The sequence below is a fragment of the Nipponia nippon genome, unplaced genomic scaffold (genome assembly GCF_047370975.1).
Source record: "Nipponia nippon isolate SJK-2023a ecotype South Korea unplaced genomic scaffold, ASM4737097v1 scaffold_16, whole genome shotgun sequence".
Classification (NCBI taxonomy): Eukaryota; Metazoa; Chordata; class Aves; order Pelecaniformes; family Threskiornithidae; genus Nipponia; species Nipponia nippon.
In genome coordinates, this window is record NW_028262332.1 from 6,664,400 (window position 1) to 6,681,736 (window position 17,337).

Sequence of the window (17,337 nt, forward strand, 5' to 3'; positions counted from 1 at the left end):
TTTGGTTCTCTGGAAGGAGAGGCTCTTCCTGGTGCTTCGGCTGTTGTAAATGCATTCTTCTTCCCAAGGTGTCTTCTGAAAATTAGCTCCAGCATGTCGTCAGTGGTGGAGAGATGATTATGGAGAAGCAGCTGTCCGTCCCCTCCTGCCAGCTCCCGGCGAGGCAGCAGGAGGGGTGACGGCTCCTCTGGGTGCTTGCTGCTGGCAGCAGATTTCCTAGTGCCTGATCCAGGCTCTGGTGCAAGTAAGCAGCTTCAAGCTCTGCCCTGTTCCACCTCATCTCAATGCACCAGGGCAAGAAACCATCATGCAGTGCCCAGCTCGGTGCAATCTCCAACTGCGGTGGTTTTTTTCACAATAAGAAAGTTGTACAAATCTTCCCCCCAACGTCAGCCTGCTCAAGCAGTCTGGAAGGGGTCAGCTTCAGCTCCTGTATTGTTTCTCCCCGCAGGAGAGAAATTACTGTCCTATTTCTTCATGCAAAAATGAGGGACTGGAAACAGGCTGAAGGGGAGAGGAGCTGGATGGGTGCCCCAGAGACCTCACCATCTCAGAGGATGGCAGCCCCATCCTACGTTACCGTCTCTCTGTCCCTTCCCTGGTCCCTCTGTCATTAATACAGAGCTGGGTTTATTGGGTTTATTATCCGTGATCCTCCAGCTTCAAACACTGCCCAGCAGCATCTGAGCCTACTGCTGGATCCCAAACCATCTCGGGATGCTCCAGCCAAGAGGGAGGTGAGCTCCACACCTGCTAGCAGGGGAGAGCTGTCGCAGCCAGATGCAAGCTCTTCCCCGGCCTTTCCCCGCCTTCCCCTTGCCCTAGCCTCAGGCCAAGCAGGGAAAATCCTTCAGCAGGACCCCAGCTGGGGCTGCTGGCTGCCGGCTTTCCATGGCAACGGTCCATCAGGGGGTCGGAGTCGGCAGCAAAAAATTCTGCCCCCTCCTTCCCTCGCCTGGGCTGCCGGTCGCTATTTTGATTGCATTCCCGGGGAGCTGGGCTGCAGATGTGGTCGCCTTATCTTGGGAAGGTCTGAGTCAGTTTTTCCCTGCGTGACGGAGCAGGCAGCTGAGGGCTGGAGGGAGGAATAAATAGCTCCTGAGGTATGCCGGGGACGTCCGTCCCTGGGGACAAGGTGATGGGTCAGGAGCCTTCCACCACCCACAATCCGGGACTCGTGGTGCCCACGTGGCACAGCACATATGTAGGAGACGAGGGAGGCATCTCCACTGAGCAACCTTCATACATCCTTGACATCTTGGCCAAGGGAAAAGGGGCATCTATGCTGTGGGCTGGATCCTGCTCCTGGGAAGACCCGAGGAACACGTCCATGGGGGAGGAAGCACATTCACCCCTCCAGTACATATCCAGGACGTGTGCGCTTGCCGCTCCTCGACACACACTGATGCGTCAGTTCAAGAACTGATTCTCTCCAGCTTTACACAGGCATAACTGAGAGCAGGATCCAGCCCCACAGACCAGATACATTTATTCACTGACTGTCCCCCATGCGCTGCCATGAGCAGCTCTGCATCCAGGTGCTACCAGCAGAGCTCAGGGTGCAGCACCCCTGATGGTGCAACTACCTGGCTCCGTCGTGAAGGCTGGAGGTGGGACAGTCCCTCTGCGTCCGCTGGTTGCTTTACTGAAAGGGGAGCTGCTTTCTTCCCTTCCCTGTGGAGATGTTGTCCTCTGATTGCTTTTCTGCTGAAGAAGCTCGCTCCTGGATGCTTCACCATGGAGATGTGATGTCTCCATGCTCAGCAAAGCTGTCAGGGAATGGTGAAGCCCTGGTGATGGGTCCGGGTTTCATGCTGTAAGCTGAGCTCCTTCTGTAAAGCAGGACTGAGCCTGCTCGGAGCCGAGGGAAGGTCTTGTGTAAGGTGCTGTTATCAATCCACAGCATTAATCCCCCCAAAGGTTGTGCACTGAATAATCATCAGTCCAACTTAAGAAAAAAAAGAAACACATTAAGTGTTAAACACATTGCAAATTTTCCTTCTGTCAGTGGGATCCTCAGCTTGGGTTTTCCAGCGTTTCCCCAAAGTCTGGCAGCTCAGAGAGCAATTCTGCTTTGTTGTCCTTTTTATTTTGCTTTCTCCAAATGAGAGCGGGGTTTGTCACACAGACCCCTGGCTCCAGGAGCTGGTGATTAAAGGCTGTCAGGGAAGGGTGGCGGGCAGGGAAGACCCTTTAGTGATGGAGGGTGCAAAAGGCAGGGCCTGGAGGAAGACAGGACACCCAGGGCTGGCTGGTGGTGGTGGTGGCCACCGCAATCTCCGTGCACCCCCGCTGCAGCGGGACCTCGGGCAGCAGCGTCGGGTTCAGCCCATGCGGGGCCGGCCGGGCACCACGGGACGTCCCAATGCCATTGGGGCTGGGGTCCGAACTGGCTTCTGGTCTCTCATCTCAGAGCTGCAGCGGGAGCCAGGGCTCAGGAGAGGGTTTCTATAGCAACAGCTGCCACTCACTCCCCATCTTGGATGTAAATTAGTTAGGATTTTATTAGTGTGCAGAATTTCAAGAGGCCGGAGCTGGCAAAGAGGCCTGAGGAATTTGGGACAGGAGTGTGTGAAGGGAGCCTGCCAGTTTAGGAGCATCTTTAGGAGTTTGGACCAAGGCAGGTTTTGGGGGGTTCTGAATTGCCTGAATGCCTGAATGCCTGGCTTGTCACCCCAGTGGCAGCATGCGCCTCTGAAACAGCTCTGGGTTTTCCACGTCTCAGGCAGGGGGCTGGGGATGGGGCACAGAGGCAGAGAGGGCTGCGCCGACCCCAGGAGAAGTGGATGGGTGGGCTGATTTGCCCCAAAGCCTGGGACAGGGAGTGCTGTGGGACGGCTGCCCTGTGCTGGCTGGTGGATGTGACCCTAATGGAGACAACACTGTGAGGCGTGAAAGCCCAAAGCCCCTCTCTTTCTTGGAAACTCCACTGTGAAGACCAACAAGGACACTTTGATGGTGATGAGTCTGATAATATTTATTAGAAACTCATCTAGCTGCACTTTACATTTGCTAGAGCAGCACTTTGTGGCTGCAGGCAGCTGGACTATTCCATAAGAAGCTTCTATCTCGCAGATCTTGCAATCCAAACTGAAGCATCAGGTAAGGAAGGAGTACAGCCTCACGGGGTCCAACGTGGGGCCCTGGGGCATCAGCCTGCCAGGACCGGAGAGCTGCTTTCAGGCCTGGGGCTGGGCAGCTCCGAGTCTCCAGGAGGGAGTTTCCATACCCCTTTACCTCCCTTTTGCAAAGTGGTTCCTCGAGAGTGCTAAGGGTGTGAGACCATGCTGAGTGACCACAGCTGGTGCAGCACTGCCTCCAGAGCCTCTTCCAATTAAAAGCTTGATGATGAAGCTATGCGGGTGTTCAGCAGGAGTGTTGGTGGATACCAGTGGTCTTCTGAACCAAAGAGGTAAGGAACTGGGGCTTTTTGAGAGCCATGGGTAGGACTGCAGCAGGGCTTCTTGTTCAGTCAAGGGGTCTGCTGGGTGTCTGATCTCCCTGGGCTGTGGGGCTCCTTGTTAGTGGGGTCATGGCTGGTTGTTAGATGGGATCAGCTCCTCCTTAGGTTTCTCCATGGACATCCAGATTTTTGCTGGAGTTGACTCTCTTTGGAAGAGTGGTCCTGGTTGTGAGCGCTGCTCTGTTGGGTACCGTCCTCTTTGTATGCTCAAATGCAAGCAAATAAGGAGAGTGAATGTAATGCAGTTGCTGCCCCAGATCAAAAGTCTGGTGTAAAACTTGTGTGAAAAATCTTGATTTTTATGTGCTTTCCAGTTTCTGTGTGGCTAGGAGCCATATTTTCAGAACTCGTATTTTCAACTCCTTGCCTCTAACCATGAAGGCTGTGAATTTTCCTTTTTAATGAAAGAAGAGGTTTAGTTTTTTTCCTTTCCCCCCCCCCCCCCCCCTTCCCTTCATGGCTCTGGGATCAGGGGCTTTGTGGAAGTCAAAAGGTTTTGCAACACCTTGTGATGGTGCTGTGATATTTGCCAACACTGGGTTATAGTTGGATGGTGATGTGTAAGGTTTATATATGTAGCGTAGATATGATATGAACGTGCTTGTGTGCAGCAAAAAAGAGGGCTGGAAAAGCCCTTGAAATACTAGAAGTGTGGGGCTGGGCTGGCTGGTTGGCAAGTGTCTACTTGATTTGGGAAAAAAAAAAAAAAGCCAGAGTTTTGATGTTTTGGGAGCTTGTCATGCTGCAAAACAAATTACAGAGGAGTGACTGATGCTCAGCTTGGATGGGTTGTGCTGGGATCAGAAAGGGAGTTTTCCTGCCCCATCCTGTGCAAGGGAGGCTGGTTGCAGATAGACCCAGCTGCAGTCAGTGCTCGGGGGGATCCTCTTGGCCTAATCCATAAATACCGATGTTGTAATTACTATAAAAACCTGCTCTTCTCTTCCTGCATGGTGTTCATCCCCTAGGCTTAGGTAGCACTTCTTTTGTTGATTTGCCTCCTCCTTTGCTCCCTCCCTACCCTTTCAATTCCTCAACGCACTGTGGAAACATGAATTAATTAATCTAAGTAATAGTTACTATTCAGGAATCGATCTGCTATCGTGGCTTGCACTGGTGTGGTGAAAATAACCAGTTCAGGTGCCAAGAAATTTGGGTAGTTGGTTGAGCTGGGGCTGTTGTTCTCTCCCCAGCCACGTGCCCCAGCGTAGGATGTTGTCGAGGCTGTTGGGTTTAGCAGGGCTCTCCGCCCTGCCCAAAGGTTGTGTTGGCACAACCGCTGCCTGCTGGAAACTGCAGCCTCTAGGGCAGGGGTTTGCTTTCAAGATAAATTGGCCTTTTGTAGGGGACCGTGTCCTAAGCATGATGAAACTGCCAAATGTGCTGATAATGCAACTTGAAATAGATCCACGGGGACTTTGCGCTGGTGTCTTGAATGTTATTGTGAGTAGAAAAGGAATTGGGTGATGCATGGGGTAATTGGGCTGTGGGCTCTGCAGGTGGGTCAGTGCTGATGTGGGAGGCGTGATGCAGGGCTGATATGGGGGTGCTGACTGGGGAGGGTGAGCCTCTCCCCTGATTTTTGATGAACAGGCAAGGGTTTGATCCCTATGAGGTGTAGGAAAGCAGCGCAGGCTGTGTTAGCCAGGACACCGGGGCTCTGGGGACTCTATTTTTGGTGCCCCCAGGTCAAGTTTGGGCTCCAGGTCTTGGGGTGTAGTGACCCCAAGATGGTTGTGTCTGTCCCACTTGTGGGGCCGAGCAGGAGCATGCACAGCAGACAAGAGATGCAGTCTGGCTATGAGCTGAAGGAGACCATCCAAGCCTTCACCATCCTGATGGCTTCCAAATTTAGTCTGAGACCTTCCCGCGCTGCAGAGCTGGGGGCTTTGGGCAGGCGGCTGCTCTGCTCGGTGTCTGCCGGGGACAACACAGACCTGCTGCGGGAAGTGTGATGACTGCTTGATGCCTGGTGTTAATCAGCATTTTGGAGGATGGTCATCCCCAGGAGCAGTGGGGTTTGTCTGAATTTGCAGGAGGGGATGTAACAGCTTAGGGACACCCGGGTGCCCTCCCTGGGTTTGGGAGAAGAGGGCCCTGAGCGAGCCCCGGTTCAGAGAACTGACCGTTGCTGAAAGCAGCTAATCGCGTGCTAACCCTTGAGCACGTCCTTCAGCTCCATTCAAGAAAATGGACTTTAAGTGCATGCTTGAATTTAAGTGCATGGTTAAGTATGTTCCTGTTCCCGAGCCTCCGATAGGGTAACAATTGCTGTAGAGAAGATGGCCGGATAAATCAGGAGATAGCGTGGCAACACAACCATGAGCTCATTCCCATCTTGCACGAGGCTGATTTTGGGGATTAGCACCAGGCTGCTTGTTCTGCAGCCCCAGGGATGGGGCTTTGGATCTGTCCTGCCTCTTTGCTGTCTCGCGAAGCCTCGCTGCATCCTTCTCCTCATCGCGAGCTCCATCGGCCCCTCTCCCCAAGGCTGCTCCATCCCTCCACTGCCATCCCTCTCTGCCTGCAGAGCAAAAAGCGTGTGGCCCAGATATTTTACTTCACATCAGCACAAACCCAACCCAGCCCTTTTCCACGAGATGGCTCGGCTGGGCACGGTGTGGCAGAGCCAGCCCTGCAGCCGGGTGGTGGGGGAGACCCCCGGGGTGCCCCTGCCCCTCTCCGGAGCTGCAATTCCCCCTCTGCGGCCATGCATCTGGCTGCTTTGGGCTGGCTGGGAAGCTGGAGCCCGCGATCAGCTCAAAAGGCAGCAACAGCAGCCTCTGCTTTTCCGCACGTTGGTATTTTTAGCTCTGCTGTGCATTAGCGTGCAGGAGCTCAAACTGCGAAGCCTGGCTGAGGTTTTATCTGTTGTGACAGCCCTTAGGGCTGTAGTCAGACACTCTCTCGCTCGCTCCTTCTCTCCTTTTTTCTTTTCCTTTTTTTTTTTTTTTTTTTTTAAAGTTTGCAGCTCGGATGTGCTCTCTCCCTGTGGATACATGGTGCAGCTGTCAAGACAAGGGACCAAGGGTGGGAAATAGGGTCCAAAGTGTGGTCTGAGCCCCTTTATGAGGGAGCTTTCTTCAGGTCCTTTCTGTATTTTTCCATTCCTCCTTGCTGCTGCTGTCAGGGCTGGAGTGGTCAGAGCTGATGTTGCAGGATTAGGTGCCGGCTCGCCCCTGCTGCCCTGCCCCAAAGGGTCTCCAAAACGCTGCGCTGGGTGACAGCTACACAACTACTGGGGACAGCAAAACGGAGAGCAAAGGCCAGCCCAGTCCAGCCTGCGCCTGCCGGGGTTTGGCAGATCTAGTGCTCTCACTGCTGCTTTTTCCAAACTCCTTGCCTCTGCACCAGTGGTTTAGAGCACAAATGTTTTGGGCTCCAGGCACCCAAGAGCATCGGGGAGACATCAAAGTCCCTTGCAAGCCTTGCTGGCTTTCAACCCAGAAGGTTTTTACTGTGCCTAAATGGCGTGTCTGACCTCCCTCAAGAGAACGGGACTCATGAATCCACCCTGGCTCTGTACAAACACCCAACGTTTTGGTTTGGTTTCTAACAGGGGGGTTCTTTATTTCTTCTCTTCCTTTACCTCCCCCCTAGCCATTCTGGAGGTGAGGGACTCTCCCCCAGCTCACAGAGAGCCGCACAAATGTGAAGCGTCGCCTTCCCACCCCCGTACCTCTGAAAAATCACCTGGAAATGGGATGGTAGAAAGGCAACCTTGGTGATGCTCTTCAGAAGGGTGAGGAACCACGGTGCTGACCAGGCTTTGGCTTTCCAGCCTGCTCAGCATCCTGCCTGCCCGTGCCAGGCTCTGCTCGGGTAAGTCCAGGCCCAAAGGGGAGCAGAAGTTGCCTGAAAATCTGGTGCCCCTGGAATTTGTCCAAGGTCATGGGGGAAGCCATGGACAGAGGCAGGAATGGGATCTGGCTTCCTGTCCCACGTGTCCAGCCTTCCTCTCTAACCCTTAGCACACGCCTGATTCACGTCATTCCAGCTGGAGCTTCCTGAAATCCTGCACCCAGGTCTTGCGATGTCCGTGCCAACCCCGATGTCTTCTGAATGGGAGCACAGACCCTCTGCAGGGAGGGCTGGGTCCTCCTGCTTTTCCTTCGTGGGAAGGGCTTCCTTTGGGTGCTCAACTACAGGGTGTTGAGGAAAATCTATATTTAGGTAGAAAAATAATGATTTGGCATTTTCAAGGCATTGAGTGCCTGTGGAGACCACAGTGGCACGGCAGCAGTCCCAAGGTGGACCAGGGCTGTGTGTCCCCAGGAGATCGGGGTGCATGGATGCTGATGGGGGAGAGATGTTGGCAGTGGGTCATGGGCTCCTTTACGTCCGTCTGTCTACACCACATTTCTTTCTGGAGTTGCATCGTTTACAAGCGCAGCAGGTTTGTTGTGCAGCAGCTCCCACATCTTTGTCTGAGCTGGTGCTGGTGGAGACTAAAAGGCTGCAGCTATGGGTTGGAGGGTGGCAGGAGCACCGGGGGCTGCCGGGAGCCAGCCTTGTCATCCAGTTATCTGGGTATAAAACCAACGGGCAGCCTGGGATGTCTCCCTGGGTCCTCCTGCTTCATTTGCATTGATGAGGCGTGGAGGGACATCCCAAAGTTTGTCTGGCAAGCCCACATCTCGGGCAGCTTTTCTAATTAACTGTTCCCCCCACTGTGCTTGCTCTATTCTCCCCCCCAATTCCTCCTTTTCCTTGCTGGCAGCAGCCAATGCCGTGAACCACAGAGACTAACTGCACAGTGCTCCCAGCTCAACCTGCAGCAGGGATTGCTGGAAATATCTGGTGTCTTTGCCCTTTTGCAGAGAGCACCCAGGGATGAGGATTTTGCAGCTCAGCTTGTGGCACGGAGCAGGGTGTGTGGGGTTTTGCTCTGGTGGCTTTTTCTTTGTGCAGGTTGTTTGTGTGATGTGTGAGTCCTTGGTAGCAGCCAGAGCATGGCAGGTACCTTTGCACAGAGCTTTGGCATCCCCCAAACAGCCCCTGAGCAGCTCCATGGGGTTGGGCTGCCATCCTCTTCCTCCTCTCCCCCAGCCTCCTGGGGAAACCCCACTCGTGGCTCCAGGGCATGGATGCAGATACCCTGCAAAGAAACCCCATACAGTCCAAGAGCCCAGGCTTGGAGCTGCTTAATCCTCTCTGTGCTCTTCCCCTGGCCAAGGGAAGCTGCTAACAGCAGCTGGAGCCGGCTCCTGGTGTGCGTAGGGGCTACCTGCACCCTCTGCCATTGCGGCGTGGGGCCAGAAGCCATCCTTCTTCCAGGGGCTTTGACACCTGAGTGGCAAGATGAGGTCTAGGGGAAATTAACATCTGGAAATAAAATCAGCAATGTTTAATCTGGGAGATTAAGGACTGGGGGGGGGGGGGGGGGGCGGGAATAGAGGAAAGTGGTACTTTAGGAGCTTTTACACTTTAAAAACACCCTGTGGCACCCATGTTAATGCATCTTCCTGTGTTAATAGTCCTTACAGACTTCCAAACACCCTAAAAATTAGGCTTTAAAATGCTGTCTGATGTCCTTGTGGAAGACAACAAAAAAGCAAGGGATGCCACAAGGGATGTCCGCTGCCACATGGCGCTTCCCTCCTGGAGCCAGCCAAGCCGTTCCCGTGCCATCAGACCACTCGCTTGGGCACGCCGGCTCTCCCTGCCCTGCGTCCTGGTAGGGGCTGGATACAGGCAGGTCTGTGTGGGGACAAACCCCAGCCACTCTGGGTGTGCTTGGTGCTATAAAGCAAACTCTTTCCCCTGCTGCCTTATATCCTTGAGCTTCCCCGGCTGCAAGCGGTTCCTCTGCTCGCACCCAAAACCACACGCTTTTCACTCATCCCACTCCTTTGCCTCCTTGCTCCGGAGCTGTCTCAGGCTCTTGGCACGGCCGATGCTTCGGCGCTGCCGGGAGTTTGATCTCCAACTGCTTCCCGGCCCCCTCACGCATGTGGGCACTGGGAGGGGGGCTGAGAAAGCGGGGAAGAGATGAACAGCAGGAGAAAAAGTCTTCAGGGAGGGGATGGGGGAAGGATGAGGGAAGCAAGGAGGGGGGAGAAAAAGTGAGAACAGGGAGGAGGAGGGAGGAAGGATGCTGCCTTGTCTGTTCTCAGATTTATATCGGTTGAGTTGCACTGGATTAGCTAAAAGTGGTGCAGAGCTGCCTTCCCCTCCCCTTTTCTCCAGGCAGGCACTCCTATTTGAGGCTGAATGCCTTAATTCACTTCAGCTTCAACCTGCTCCTAATTGACTTAAACCACATGGAAAGAAACTCAGCTTCCCCAGCAAGCGGCTGCAAAATTGCACCTTCAGTTAAATCAGCGTGATTTTTGTGTAGAAAGAAACCCGGAGCCTGGCACGGATGTGTGCAGGGATAACTGTGTGCCGGGGGTTGTGCCGAGCCATCCGGAGCCCTGCTGGGCTGCTCTTCTCCAGTGGGGTTTTGGTCTGGCCCTGAGCAAGTTGGGATTTGGGGGTGATGGGGGGCTTTGAGTCAGTGGGCTTTGGCTGTTGGAAGAATTGCTGTTTCTTCTCATTCCTCTCTCCTCCATCCCTCTTCTCCCGCTGCAGATGTCTGCTATAAAAAAGAGAAGAAGGAAAAAAAAAAAAACCCACCCTCACCAAATGTCGTGGTAACGCTTACTGGAGGGCTGTTTCTGCTGCACATCTGATATGTATGACAGGGTCAGATTAACCCAGCCTCTGATTTCCAACCACAGCTATTCTGAAGGCACCAAAACCAATGCAAAACACCCCAAAGGGACTCCTCTGTCCTGGTGAGGAGCTGGGCAGGCAGGATGGGCTCATGGTGCTCCGGGGACGTGCCAGCCCGGTGCTCGGCAGGGCCAAATGCTAGGCAAGACAGAGGAGATTATACTGTGGAGATGAATCTGGTCTCCTCAAAGTCAGGCTTTCCAGGGGCCAGAGACCTTCCTTTGTATTTAAGGTTGGGGCTTTCAAAGAGCAAAAGGAGAGCAGTGATGTTAAGTGGAAGAAGGTATCTAACACCAGAGGATGCTCTCCAAACCCCTCTTCCTTGTGGATGGCTCTTTTGTCACACCTGGACACGCTGTCTGAACTGGGGGCAGGAAAGGCTTGTTTTTTTCCTTCCCCCCCATTCCCCTCTCTTCCAGCTCCTCTGCATCCTCCATCACCACTTTGGCCTTGCTACATCTCTTTCCCTCTGTTTAATTCTAAAACCACTGAGTTACCCGTGGCTCTGGCTCAGCTAGGTTTTAATGACACATTGAGCTGCCTTGGGCCCTAGAAAACGGGGCTGGAGGGGACATCTGGAGGCTGACATACCCTGATGGCAGGAGGAGTTATGCTGAGATGGTGTTTATCTAACTCCTCCCCGGCAGAGAGACCATCGCCCTGCACAGGGCTTCTCCCCGGGTTTCTCTGGGTGAGGTCTCCCTCCCGGGGCAGCACCATTCCCGTGGGGTGGCTGGCCAAAAACTCAATGCCTGCTCTTTGCAACGGGGAGGTGTTCGGAGGCATCCGGGCTGGAGATGCTGAAGGGGAGAATGTTTCCCAGGGCAGGGGAGGAGAAAGTGAGAGGCGTGGGGGGACCCCCTCAGTGCAAGGCTCTGCTCCCAAAGCCAGCGCTGTGCCCAACCAGGCAGGGTGCCATCACCCCTCCCTGGGGCTGGTGGGAGCTGCCCGGGGGGTCCTGCTGGTGACCCCCCCCGGCCATGCTGCATGAGGGGGACCTTATGGGCACCCCTTGTAAGTCTCGGGTCAGCACCACCAGGCGCCGGCTGGGAGCCTCCCTGGGATGGGGCCTGAGCGGGAATTTGGGGTGAGAAGAAGGGGTGGAAAAAAAAAAAAAAACTCCCCATGGAGCGGGAAGCAGAGTCAGGAGCGGAGCTGCTCAGCTGATGGGGTTGCCATGGCGACGTGGCGGTGAGGAAGAGGAAAAGGCAGAAAATAGCCCGATGCTGGGCTGAGACCTGCGGGAGCCCCGGCCTGGCAGCCCCCCACATCCCTGGCCCTATTTCTGTCCTTTCTTTCTCTTTTTGCTTTCCTCCCCTTGTATTATTTGATTTTTCTCGAGCCAGAATTGCCCCTCTCTGAGGAGCCATCGAGGCGGCGGGGGCAACGGGGGGGTTATTTCTCTGCAGTATTGGGGTGGAGGGCTGAAGGGAGCCCATGAAGGATGGTCTTCCATAGGGCTGGGTGCGGCCAAGTCTGTTCCCTTTGGGGCTGAAGGTTTGGAGGCAGCTACATCACCCACAGAGGACCGAAATGGCTCCAGGGTTAGGGCCGCATCAATGGTGGGAGACCTGGGATGGTACCTGGAGATCCCAGGGGCTGGCACAGGTTTGGTGGAAGTACTCTTCTACCCATGCAAGCCAGGTTTTGTTTCCCAGACCACGCGTGGGTCAGGTTGGGTTGTCTGTTGTCTCCTGAAAGGTGATGCCCAGTTTTAAGGAAGGAAAGATTTTGTTTCACGTGCTGGATTGTTTTCCTCTTTGGGAAAGTGATGCTTCGTAACCACAGCGAGTCATTTCCCCTCCGTGAGTCAGACTGGGGCCTCTTGCAGGGTATACATTGGGACTAACCGTTGAGGCCAAGCTCGCTGCAAAGGAACAGAAACCCAGGCTGGCCACGAGATGAGAGAGCATGTCCTTGTACCAGGTCCTGGCGGGTTTGCCCTACAAAATGGCATCACCCACCCATGCTTTTTTATCAATAGCAAATACTTCAAAGGTCCAGGTAACAGAGTCTGGTAGCCATGAGAAGGTCTCTGCTTTCAGTAAAAAAATAAAGATAGTCTATCCATCTCTTGTGGCCATAGCAAAAGCAATGAAGGAAAATGTGACCTCCTAAATCATCAAAACACAGAAGATACACCATAACCACCCACAACTGAGCACTCTTTAGACACAAACTCTTAGACCCTCCTCATAATTTTGCTTAGGGCTTGGCAATGACAGGGGAATGCCCGAAGCTGGCAGTGCTGCAGATGGGGAGCTTGTCCTGCTTCCTCCTCCTCTTCCATCCACCTCTCCCCTTTCTCGCCTCTGCCGTGGATGCCAGCGCTGTGCCTGGGCATGAGCATCCGTGCAAGGAGCCACAAGCACAGACGCACTCCATGCACACCAGCATGTTTGTGTTGTATCTGCGAGTGCCTGCCCAGTGCCTGGGTGTGCATTTCCCTTTCTCCTTCCCCTCATTGGGGTTTCGCTCCAGCAGAAACCTTCCTGGAGCTCCCACCTTCTTCCTGCATGGGAAGAAGGTATCGCAGCATCTCCTGCTTCTCCCTGCCTTTGTGCCCGTACAACATCAGGCTGTGGTCTCTAATAACTTGTGCTGACGCTTGGTATCCAGATGGCCCAGCTAATAGGGCTTGGAGCAGTAAATCTCCATTACTGTGGCCAGTCTCGCCGTCCCTCGCTGTGGCCCTGACCCTCACCTTGCCCAGGCACTCATCCCTGGGAGGCCAGAGGGGAACAGGCAGCCCTGCCGACACCGGTGATGCTCCTGGTGCAGAGGAAAGTGTTGGATCCTCCTGGCCTCGCCAACTGTTATTTTGGAGGCTGGCGCCTCTTGCGAACGGCTAGGGCTATTCCTCCCTTCCCTGTAATTCCTAAGGGCTTTTTTCAGACAACCCGGCTCTTCCTTCCAATGGAGGTACCTGGATAGCTCTGTCTAGATATCTCTCATCTCTGTGTGACCCATCCCCTATAAACTGTCCCTTCGCGCCCTTGTCCCTAAGCTAAGGATGGGGGAAGCACGCACAGGGAGGTTTCCAGGTGCTGGGGTTTTTAATGGGAAAACATCCCATTGAGGAAGCAGAAAGCTGCCTGGGATTGAAAACTGGCCTCAGAGCTGTGGCAAATGGTGCAGGATCAGTCCTTTCTATCAACTTCCCAACCACAGCCTGGAAGTATTTTGAACATGAGTGTTTCTCTGGGTAGTACAAATATTAAGTGTAGCTTGGCTAAGACTTCACTTAAACCAGGGGTGGACAAATATCTGAAGGTCATAAACACCCTGCTGAGTAATTATTTAGAGTGGTCTAAGGGATATAACTATGGGTAATGGGATGAAAGGAGGAGAGGAAAATGCAGCGTAGTTATCAGAAAATTCTCCCCGGTACCCTGCTTAGTGCTGCAGAAGGAAACATATAGGTCCTTGATAAACCTGGAGGGGTGATTTATGGATTGATACATGGCAAAGTCCCCAAGGAGAAGCAGTGAACAGCCCATCTCCCAAGACTCTGCAAACTCAGCTTTGCAAATCTGGTAGACCAGGGGACACGGAGCACTGGGGTGGGAGAGGAGCTGTTTCACTGACGGATATTGTTGGCAGGGGACCAAATGACTAGAAACTGCCCACAGATAAGTTTAGGCTGAAAACTGAGGAGCTGGTTTCCAGTGAAGGAAGGGCTGAGGCTCAGGGCCAGCCCTGCTGGAGCAGGTGAGAAAGCTGGTGGGTCTGGAGATGGAGCAGCTCGTGCGTGGGACAGATCTGGTTGCGTGACCTGGCTGCTCACAGGCAATGAACGCGGCAGCCTCCAGGCAGTCCTAAATTGCTGTACGACCTGCTCTGTGAGGCCAGGTCCATCCTCCTGTCTCCAGGATTATGCTACTAATAATAATCAGAGCTCGGGGAGAGCAGTAATCTTCCTTGGCAAACACCTAGATGTTCCCCACTGCATCTGGAGAGCTGCATCTAACTTTAGTGAATGCTGCATCTTGTAATACTAGGGCTTACGTCTGTGTTTTGTGAAAATAGACCTCAAAAAGTTGCTGGTATTGATTTGAGGGATGGGCTGCGTTACCTCTGTCGTTATTTCTACCTGGGCATCTGCTGTCTTGGAGCTGGTTGCGTCCTCTGCCTGGCAGAGGAAACGACCTCGGTGAGGTACGAGGCACCAAGATGGACTCTTCTCATCTGATCTCCTGTTCTTCACAACTAACTACAAGAAAAATTAAAACACGGTGCTGTTTTTAGAAAGCTCTTTGCGCAGCTGAGAGTGGTGTTTCCGGAGGATCCTCCCTCCCCCGGCATGTCCCACTCCTACCGTGGGATGGGAGATTTCTCTCCTTGGGCTTTCTCCTCTCCAGATGGACAGTTGAAAGATGTCTTGAAAGGACACGGGGAGATCAAGGGCTGCAGTGTGAGGAGCGAGGCCAGGGGCTGACATGGTCCTTTTTGGTGTCATGTTCAGCTTATCTTCCCTCAAGTAGGTGCAAGCGATGGCGGGGGGGGGGGGGGGCTGCTCATGGCCCTGTACCCCTGCCCGCACAGGAGGACAGGCAGCCTGGGACAGACAGACCGACTGTGGGGAAGTGAGGAAGGAGGAGCGAGGGACTTCGGGGGCTGTTTTGTGAAGGTTTTGGCGTGCCCCAAACATCCGCGGCGTTGCCTTCCTGGGGCTCTCGGTTCCCGGCTCGCTGCTCCCGATGCCAGCAGGAGCTGGGCTTGGAGCACAGCCACGCTCCAGCTTCCCCGACCTCTGTCCCGGCAGGGCATTAGCCACCTCCTCTGACGCCGGTCTGTGCCACTTTACTGCTTCCCGCTCCCCAGCAATATTTTACATCTCACCCAGTAATGCTTGGTTTCCTTAATAGCGTCTCATGTGGGATTTTATCAAAGGCTTTAGGACAATCCCAATAAATTATATCTACTGATTTCCCTTTATCCATTGTTTTGTTGATTCCATCAGAAATCCTCTCCCAGAGCGGACGTGCAGGCTTCGCCTTTCAGAAGCCACCCGAGCTTGTTTCATTTCTATCTTAGCCATTTCATGTTTCAATTAATTTTGAAATACTGAATTATTGTTCTGGATAGCCCTCAGAGGGGATGATCCGAGGAGCAGCGCTGGCTTGCATTGCACCTCGGATCTGGACGTAGCAATCATAGTTTCTAGTCTTGGGCACCAAAAGGGGATGCTTTTGGTGGGACCTTTGCAGAAGCGGTGCTTGTGTTGAGACACCATCCCTGCTTCCAGGAGCTGCAAATCTCCCAGCAGCAAAGGGTTGCATCAGAAATAATCCAAGCTCCAAAAAAGCCCAGCTCGCCTCGAAGCACAAACGCAGGAGGTTGCTCATTCCCTGTGACGCTGGCTGAGCACTAACTTGCTCCAGCTTTGTCCTTGAAACCCAAAGAGTAGGAGTTTGCCGCCAGGCTGGCTGCGGCGGTACGGAGCGGGGAGGAGGCGGCAAAACCAGCCCGTCAGGGGTTAATCATTTCCATTGCAATTGTGTCATCTCTTTGGGGACCTCTCGCTCATTTTGCGAGCGGACGCTGAAAGCTGAGGCGCGGGGGCTCGTTCTTATTCAGCTGCACGCAGCTTCAGAAGCACCGGACAGCCGCGCAGCTGGGCTCGGCCACCTCGGCCTTGCAGATGGATGGAGAAAAAGGATTTGTGTGCCTGCGTGTGCTTGCGTGTGCTTGCGCGCGTGTGTGTGTGTCTGAAACCTAATTGTCTGCTGTCTAATCCGTCAGCCAGGGGGACAGCTTGCACAAGCCCCTTCCAGGCAGGCTGATAAATGCAGCGCTGCCAGGCCCCTCTGCGATGTAGTTTGGTTTAATTGGTATTGCTACGTGCATGGACTCGGCGCGCGTGGAAGGGATGCTGCGCACGGCAAAGCGCGTGGCCAGGCTTCCGAGGGCCGGACCCCTGTGTCCAGCTGGGCTCCTGGCGGGGTCCGGGGTCCTGGGAAACAGCGTTTGGCAAAGTGACAGGAGGGTAACCCGGCGCTGGACTGGGAGAGGTTAAGGGTGGCTCCGTGTCATGTTAAACCGGTGACATTAACAGTGGCACTGCGTGGTCCTGCTCTTATGGACTTTGTGTCCTGGGGGGTTCAGCATCCCCCAAGACTGGGCTGTAAATACGCCCGGCTACTGGGATTTCGGGATCGCCCGGGGTGTGACACAGAACGTGTTGACATCAATGTGCTGGCTCAAAGACGTCGTCTGCCATCTTCAGCGCAGCGTAAGGAGCCGTGCAGGGCTGTCCCCTGCCCGTCCCCCCCGATGACCGGCACCGATGCATCTCTTGCGCACCTCCCAGCACTGAGCACATGGCAGCTCAGGGACTCCCCGAGCCAGAGTGGCATTTTGTCTTTAATACCCCTCAATGGATTTCCCATGAATTTGTCTAGTTGATTTTTGTAAACACGTAAGCTTTAATCATCCCCAGAGAGCTGTGGCAAGGACTTCCACTGCTTAACCACGCACCACGTGAGGAACCATCTCCTCTTGTTTCTTTTGAACCTGCTGCCTCTTAATGTTATTGGATATCTCCTAATTCTTTTATTGGGAGACGCAGTGAGCAATCAATCTTGGTTCACCTTCTTGAGGCCACAAATGTGCCTCTTTAGCTGCTTCTTTTCCAGGCTGAGATCTTCCTCCTTTGGACTAATTTTTTTGATCGTCCTACTCCAGACCTTTTCCCAGCTCTGCTGGTGACGTCAGGACTCTGCATGTGGCGACATCCTCGTTCGTTATATAATTAAAGGCTATGTCATGATTACGGCAGATGTTATTTGCATCAGCATTGGTTGCTTAGTGCATGTTGATGTCAGGAGATCCTTGTGTCCTGCCCAGTCACGAGAACTTCTCATGAAGCTGCTGATCCTCAGCCTAGGGGTTTAATGAAAATATTTTGCCTTTGAGTTCCCTGGCTGAAAGAGACAGGGCCCAGTTATGATTTATCAGGAATCACTCGCTGTGCTTTGCAAGATATTCCTGACTTAGAGGAGTGACGCGTTCGTGTCGTTTCATCCCCCAGATGCAGTCACCTCCACGTTGGCACCCACCAACTCTTCCATTGTAAATGGACATCAGGTTTCAGGACAGGTGATTTGAGGGAATTACGTTTGCAGGTGAGGGGTTACAGGATGGCAGACTCCGGC

The 17,337-nt window shown here is 53.8% G+C and overlaps 1 long non-coding RNA gene across 9 annotated transcripts in view; it reads left to right on the forward strand.

Annotated features, from left to right (window-relative positions):
- LOC148056234 (uncharacterized) overlaps positions 1-17,337 on the forward strand; it is a 111,994-nt gene that overhangs the window by 65,149 nt on the left and 29,508 nt on the right. For 2 of the 9 annotated variants that reach the window (XR_015703731.1, XR_015703727.1), the window contains exon 1: positions 14,518-14,660. The exons of the other annotated variants lie outside the window; for them this stretch is intronic. This is a non-coding gene — a long non-coding RNA (uncharacterized LOC148056234). Of the gene's footprint in view, positions 1-14,517; positions 14,661-17,337 lie in introns of those variants that run through there. 9 annotated transcript variants of the gene reach the window in all.